Source organism: Cavia porcellus, unplaced genomic scaffold, assembly GCF_034190915.1.
Source record: "Cavia porcellus strain 051 isolate PalLab524CR breed Dunkin Hartley unplaced genomic scaffold, mCavPor4.1 scaffold_16, whole genome shotgun sequence".
NCBI classification, from domain to species: domain Eukaryota; kingdom Metazoa; phylum Chordata; class Mammalia; order Rodentia; family Caviidae; genus Cavia; species Cavia porcellus.
In genome coordinates this window covers 9,192,142-9,199,326 of record NW_026947499.1, presented here as the reverse complement: position 1 = coordinate 9,199,326, position 7,185 = coordinate 9,192,142, and the positions used below count along the sequence as shown (strand labels likewise).

The window sequence follows — 7,185 nt, the reverse complement described above, 5'->3', positions numbered from 1 at the left end:
TGATCTGACAAAACATCTTCTCTAGACCCTCTTGGTCAATCACTTATTAGGAGCAAGGATCAGCATGACTGAGAATATGTTACTTTGGAACACTTTGGGCAAACTAATGAATACAGTGAGACTGGCTGGCTGCTCCTAAGGCTTCTGGACAGAATATGGAAAGGACAGCTCAGTGAAATGAACCCTCCCACCCAAGTGCCACATAAAAAACCTGAAAGCTTCCACGTGTAACCAAAATGAGACATTTTCCTCCTGTGGCCACAGGGCTGAGAGTGCTGCAAATCGAACCCAGAATCTCATCCCACCACTGGATGAATTAGAACACAAATTCAACTCTTAGCCTTTACAGGGTATCTGTTGTTAACAGTGAGGGCATGGACCAGGGAACAGGACTCTGAAAGAGGGAACATATGGGAAGAGACTGAAGCTGGACACACTGAGCCCCTAGATTCTGACAAGTCTTTGCTAGAGTTCCCTAGTCCCTATGGGAGTGGCCTTCCCACCCTCCACTGAGAAGATCAACTGTGTTTTCTGAAGGAACCATTCGTCCCCTAATGGAGATAGCTGCTAAGAAAGAAAATAGTCTTTTGGGAACCACCTCACCCATCGCTTCCAGACCTATACCTGATTTGGGTCCCAGCAGGTCCTCATGAAGAGGTACAAAGTGTGACCCTTGAAGAGGCATACTATTTGAAAGAACTAGTTCAGTCTTCCAATTTATACAGACAGAAACCTAGGGAATATTCATGGGAATGGGTACAAAGATGTGGGATAAGTGAACAGTCTAGATTTTGGATACGGGACCCCTAAGCAGAGACTCTGCCTTTAATACTGCAGCTTGGGGGGGTGGCTAACAGGTTTCCAAAAATTTGTTTGGTTGGCTGAATCATGGACCAAAAATGACCCACAGTCAGTGAAGTGGAAATCCCAGACCTATCATGGTTTAATCTAGAAGAAAGGATTCAAAGGTTTTGGCAGATGAGGACATTCGCATGGATTTGTCATTTAAGACCTACTCACACTGGGAGGATCCAGCAGATACAACATTCATCCATATCGTGAAAAATGAACTCAAGGGGGAGCCCTAGCAGCCTCGAGGCATTCAGGATCGCTCTTCTCTGTGGGCACTGAATTGGGAAACCTAAACACAGAGAGTAACAGGATAGGAGGATGGGAACATCAACTGTCGGCCCTTCACCACCAAAGGCAAGGTGGATGTCACACAGGGATGGATGGCAGACCAAAAGCAACAGTCAGGATGGTCAGAGTCTCACTGACCTGCTGGCTAATTAATCATGGTGTTCCCGTAAGTGAAGCAGAGAGGAAGCCTAAGTGGGAAAATTTCAGATCAAGTGAAGTCTAACTGTATCATTAAAAAAAAAAAAAATCACAGTCCTTCAATCCCATTTACAAACTTGAGCCTGTCTATAGACCTGAATAATGAATGGGGAGGCTGGGTCCCCTAGAGAAAGAACACTGGATACTGCCAACAGCTTGTAGTATCAGTCTTCCCCCCAAACTTTCCCAAAGAGACCTAGACCTTTTTCTAAAATGATTGTGCACAGGGCAAAAGAAATAATCAGAATGCTGGGACAGCACTAAACACTGGTTGTAAACTGACACCGGCCCCAAGAGACCCCAAATATCCCTGGCAGCCTCTAGTCAGAGCCAGGGATTACACAGTTCAGATAATCAATGAGGTTTTTGTTCAGGTTCATCTCACAGTGGACCTGGTGGGTCCCCAAAGTCATCTGTGGTGATTTCCCCAGTTCTGGAATGCATAATCAGAGCAGAAAGACTCAGTAGCTGGCAGCAACCCAACATTGATTCTTTGACCTGAGGAATAAGTGCCATTATATGGTGGGAAAGGGCACGAGAAGTGACTAGATCTGCCTCTACCTAGGAAATTGTAAGTCAGAAGCAATGCCACATTCTTTGATGGATTGCTGAACTGACAACCATCATCAAGGACAGAAAAGATCCAGGGCTAGGGATCTCATCACCCTCCCACTCACTCACTTATATGGCCAATGCAGAAGACATATGGATCTCAGAGAATGACAATGGATTATCATAAGTTTAACCAGGTGGTGACTCCAATTGCAGCTGCTGCACCAGATGTGGCTTCACTGCTTGAGCAGAATAACATATCCCCTGGCACCTGGTGTGTAGCTACTGATCTGGCAGATGTCTTTGTCTCCATCCCTGTCTACAAGGCCCACCAGAAGCAGCCTGCTTTCAGTTGGCAATGCCAGCAATATACCTTCACTATCTTTCCTTAGAAGTCTATCAGCTCTCCAGTACTGTGCCGTAACTTAGGTCTTCTTCTTCTTCTTCTTCTTCTTTTTTTTTTTTTTTTCTGGTTAGGGTGGGGGAGACAGGGTCTTACAATGCAATCCAGGCTCTCCTTGAAACCTATACTGTTCTCAAATTCACCATTTCCCTGCTTAAATCTGCTGAGTGTTGAGATTTCAGGCATGTGCCACCACACCTACCTGCTATTTAAAGAGCTTGATCATCTTTCTCTTCCAAGAGCTATCACTATGGTCCTTCCCTGATGACATTATGCTAATAGGATCTATTGGGCAAGAAGTAAGAACTACTCTGGACTTACTGATAAGATGTTTGCAGGTCAGAAAGTGAGAAATAAACCCCAGGGCGAAGGATGAGTTGTATCTGGTGTCTCCTGCAACCAAGTAGGCATGATGCCTGGCAAGCTTCTTTGGACTTTGCAGGCAACATGTTCTTCCTTCAGGTGTGTCACCCCACCCCATGTCCCAAGTGATCCAAAAAGCTGCTAGTTTTGAGTAGGCCCAGGATAGGAGCAGGCTCCATGACAGGTTCAGGCTACCAAGCAGGCTGCTTTGCCACTCGGGCCATCTGATGCAGCAGGCCCTATGGTACTTGGGATGGTAGTGGCAGCCTGGGAGACTGCCGGGAGTCTGACAAGCCCTCATAGGCACTACAGGCCCTTAGGCTTCTGCGTAAGGTCCTGCCATCTTCTGTAGGCAATGACTTTCCTACTGAGAGGCAGCTCCTGGCCTGCTTTTGGACCTCAGTAGGGTCTGAACACTTGATCAGGGGTCACCAAGTTACGATGTGACCTGAGCCACCCATCATGAGCTAGTTATTATCTGAAGCCATAAAGCTGGGCATAGTCATCAGCATTCAGAAATGGTCTGGTCTATATGTGATCAGGCCACAGCAGGCCCTAAGGCGTAAGTCAGTTACACAAAGAAGTGGTTCAAATGTCCATGATCCCCATTCCTGCTGCCCTGCCTTTTCTCTCCTGGCTTGCCCCTGTGACCTCTGCGGCAAGTCTTTACAGTGACTGACAGAGGAAGAGAAGAGGGACTACCAACTGGAGAGTGGAAGAAAATGACTAAAAAACACCATTTCAGCCATGCAGCCAGTTAGAGAACCAAGGACTACAACTGTTATTTTGGTGTGAATATATTTGTGTGTACATGCATTGACACTATAAAGCAAATATCTTTGTTTTCTTCCCTCTTGTTCCCGAATTGTATAACATAAGATGTACTGATTAATATTATGATATTTAGCTATTACTGATTTATACTTAAGTATTTAAGTAATGGGCTATTAAGGAAGAGTCATCATCACTCAAGGGTTTTCCTTTCTCTTCTGGGGAAGGGTTGTATGTGTTTGATTGTACACAGAGTAGTTGCATCATGTTAGGCAGGATAAAGATCTTGTGACTGCCCTCACCTGACAGTAAGTATGATTCAATGGGAGGCCTATGGATGCTAAACTGACAACAGCTGAACTCGTGAAAGTTCATTTTATGTGTCAACCTGACTGGGCCAAGATGCGGAGGTGTCTGGCAACACCTTCTGGACATGTCTGTGGATGGTTCTGGACAAGATCAACTTTCGAACAGGCAGATGGACTACGGCAGAGGGGTTTCCCTAACATGAGTGGACCTCTTTCCATTAGCTGAAGGCCTGAACTGAAGAAAAAGCATGACCCTTTCCCTTGTAAGAGCTAGGACATTAGTCTCTTTCTCCCTTCAGGCCTGAACTGCAGCATAAGCTCTTCCTAAATCTCCAGGCTGCTGGCTTTCAGACCAGGTCTCCTAAGGATGCAGCGCTCCTGCTCATATATTGGGCTTTTTCAGCTTCCCTCCGCTTCCCTATCACCAGAGCCAATTCCTTAAGAATTTTCTCCCTCATACATACACAGACTCATGCATCACTTGATAATCAGGATAAGTTCTGAGAAGTGCAGAGATGGTGATTTCGTGCAAACGTTATAGTGTGCTTACACAAATCTAGATGCCTACTACACAACAGTCTATATGGTCTAGCCTGTAGCTCCTAGGCTACAAACATTTCAGCATGTCATTGTTCTAACTATAAGTGATCACAACACAATACTAAATATTTGTGTATCTACACATATTTAAACAGAAAAGGGATAGTAAAAAAATAGGCAATGGAAAATTTTAAGTTCTGTTTTGATTTTATGTGACCACTGTCACAAATTTGGTCTGTTGCTGACTGACTTGTGATATAAGATTGTATGTACAGTAAATCCTGTTCATTCTGTTTCTCTGGAGAACCTTAATACAGTTCATAACCTGGTAACCCATTTGACCTTTGCAGGTATGTTTGGTTTAGTTTCAGAACTTAAATGTCAGAGATTTTATATAGAGACCAAATTTCCACTTTCTTTAAGAAAAAGAAAAGGAAGATCTGACCACACTATGCTTGCATTCCTGCCCAGCAATCATCCCTCAGAGCCTTTAGCCCAAGTATCCATTCTCTACTGAGCCACAGTCTCCGCCATACCAGGTAGCCTTGATTCTGCTGCCTACCTCATTAATTCTAACCACTGGGCACCGGGAGGAATTTTAGCTTGTAGTTTCTGTTTCATGTGTCCCTTCCTCCCACTAAACAGTGAGCTCTGCATGCAGAGGAGGGGATGGGAATTTAGCTCAGCGGCATCAGTACCTGCCTTGCAAGCAGGCAGTCATGAGTTTGATCCCCACTACAGATTAAAATAAAAAAATAAATAAAAAATAAATGCAGAGGAAATAAATGTGTTCAACCATATACCCCCTGCATCTGGTATAATATCTACTGTAAAGCTAGTGCTCAAAATATGTTTTGTTTTTGTTTTTGAGGCAGGGTCTCATTATGCAGTTCAGGCAGGCCTTGAACTCACTTTGAAGCCCAGGCTGGCCTAGTTCTTACAGTAATATTCCTGCCTCAGCCTCTGGAATGCTGGGGTACCAGGTATGCAGCATCATGTTCAGTCCTTGAAATATGTAGAATAAATGAACTTTTCACGCACTCAAGAAAAAAGTCAGAAGTGCCTGTAAGATGCAGCCACAATAGCTTCCTTCAAAATAACCTAGTACACATGAAGGGTCCTGGAGGATTTAGTTGCAGTAGAAGTATAATAGTTAAGACCAGCAGCTCTCAACAGTCTGGTAGTTCTTCAAAAAGTTAAGCACAGAATTATCACACAACACACCAACTCCACACTTAGGTATACACCTCAAGGAACTGAAAACAGGTATTCAAACAAATATGTGTACCTGTGTGTCCACGGCAGCACTACTCACAATGGCCAAATGAAAGGAACAATCCAAACGCTAGCATCAGATGGATGGATAAAATGTGATACACCTATGCAATGGAATATTAATCAGCCATAAAAAGGAATGAGGTACTAACATATGCTACAACATTCATGGACTTGAAAAGTGCTAGATGAAAGATGCCAGACACAAAAGATCAAATGCTGTATGATTCTGTTTACAAGGATATGTCTATAACAGGTAAAGCCACCAAGACAGATTTAGCAGTCCCAAGACTGGTGCCATCCAGAGGGGAAGGGAGGGCTATGAAGGGCAACTGCTAATAGATATTAGGTTTCCTTTTGGGAAATTTAATGGGCAAGAAACAAACATCTTTTTGGAACTAGCTGTAGGTAATGACTGCACAAAATCGGAAATGTTACTAAATGTCACTAGATTGTTCACTTACAAAATGGTTAATTTTATGTCATGTGGATTCCACCTCAATTTTTTTTTTGGAAAAGTGACTCTATTGGAGCCAGACTGCATGGGTTCAAATCCCAGTTCTGATATTTGCTAGCTGTATTGGCTCAAACCAGTGTTTCAGTTTCCTAACTGGGAGACTGGAACCAACTGGACTCTCCTGTGGGTCTAAGCGACTAATGTCCAGGAGGTACATGGGACTAGGTATGTGGGAAGCAAGCCTTCTATAGTACAGCTTGGGGTTGACCGCATCTTCTCAGTGCATTCTTGTTCTTTCGGACTGATCAGAGAGAGGCACAGACGACTCCCAGTGGCCCGACAGGCCTGCCCAGCACTCCCAGACCCCATGGCTACATCTGATATCTAAGGACGGGATCAAACATTTCCTGCCCATTAAATGAGTGCAAGAGCTGTCTATCTAGGAAGAAACAAGAACTGCAAATATCAAAGCCAATGCATAACCTTTCCTGGGCTTCTGTTACAACTTCCTTTAGTAATTCTTGTTCAAAAGGGGCAGTTTGTGACAGGGTGGGGCAGGGCAGGGTGGGGCAGGGCAGTGGGTTTCCCCTACTCCATTTAAAGTTCACTGTATGCACAGACTTGTGTCCACATATCAAATATCTGCAGCTACAAGGCACTGGCCCATGGCTATTTGCTCTCTGGACGTTATTTATTGCTCGTGTAAATTGGCAGGATCTCCCTGGGTGCATAACTTTTTTTCCCTGACTAGTTTCTTCCCAGAAGATCCCAGACTGGGGGGCCAGCCTTGCAGACGCCAACAGAACAATCTTCTTTCAACAGCATTAATTATCTGTATGGCTTTCCATAACAACAAAAGAAAACATCTTGACCCGCTGCCTGCCAATATTTAAGGCGCTGGGAGAGGGAAATCCTTTCATCTCTGCGGCTCCCAGAGCAGTGGGTTTGATGAAACAACCTTCCACCCACCCCTCCCCTTTTATATTCCGAACTTTCTGGCCTGATTAATTCTCCCCGTCTCTGTAAAGGGCTGTGTATACTCTCGAGTGTTGACTTGATTTTCTTCTATAAAAACATCCTTGCAAGAAATTAAAACAGCTTAGCCCATCGTTGTTCCAGAAGCTACTTATAAAGACTCTTATTCTTCCATCATGAAAGGTGGGGTGGGGGAAAATTAA

At 44.3% G+C, this 7,185-nt stretch overlaps 1 protein-coding gene across 10 annotated transcripts in view; it reads right to left on the bottom strand.

The window, feature by feature from the left end:
* The window catches only part of Cux2 (cut like homeobox 2), a 232,764-nt gene that overhangs the window by 148,546 nt on the left and 77,033 nt on the right, over positions 1-7,185 (bottom strand). The gene's annotated exons all lie outside the window — the stretch shown is intronic.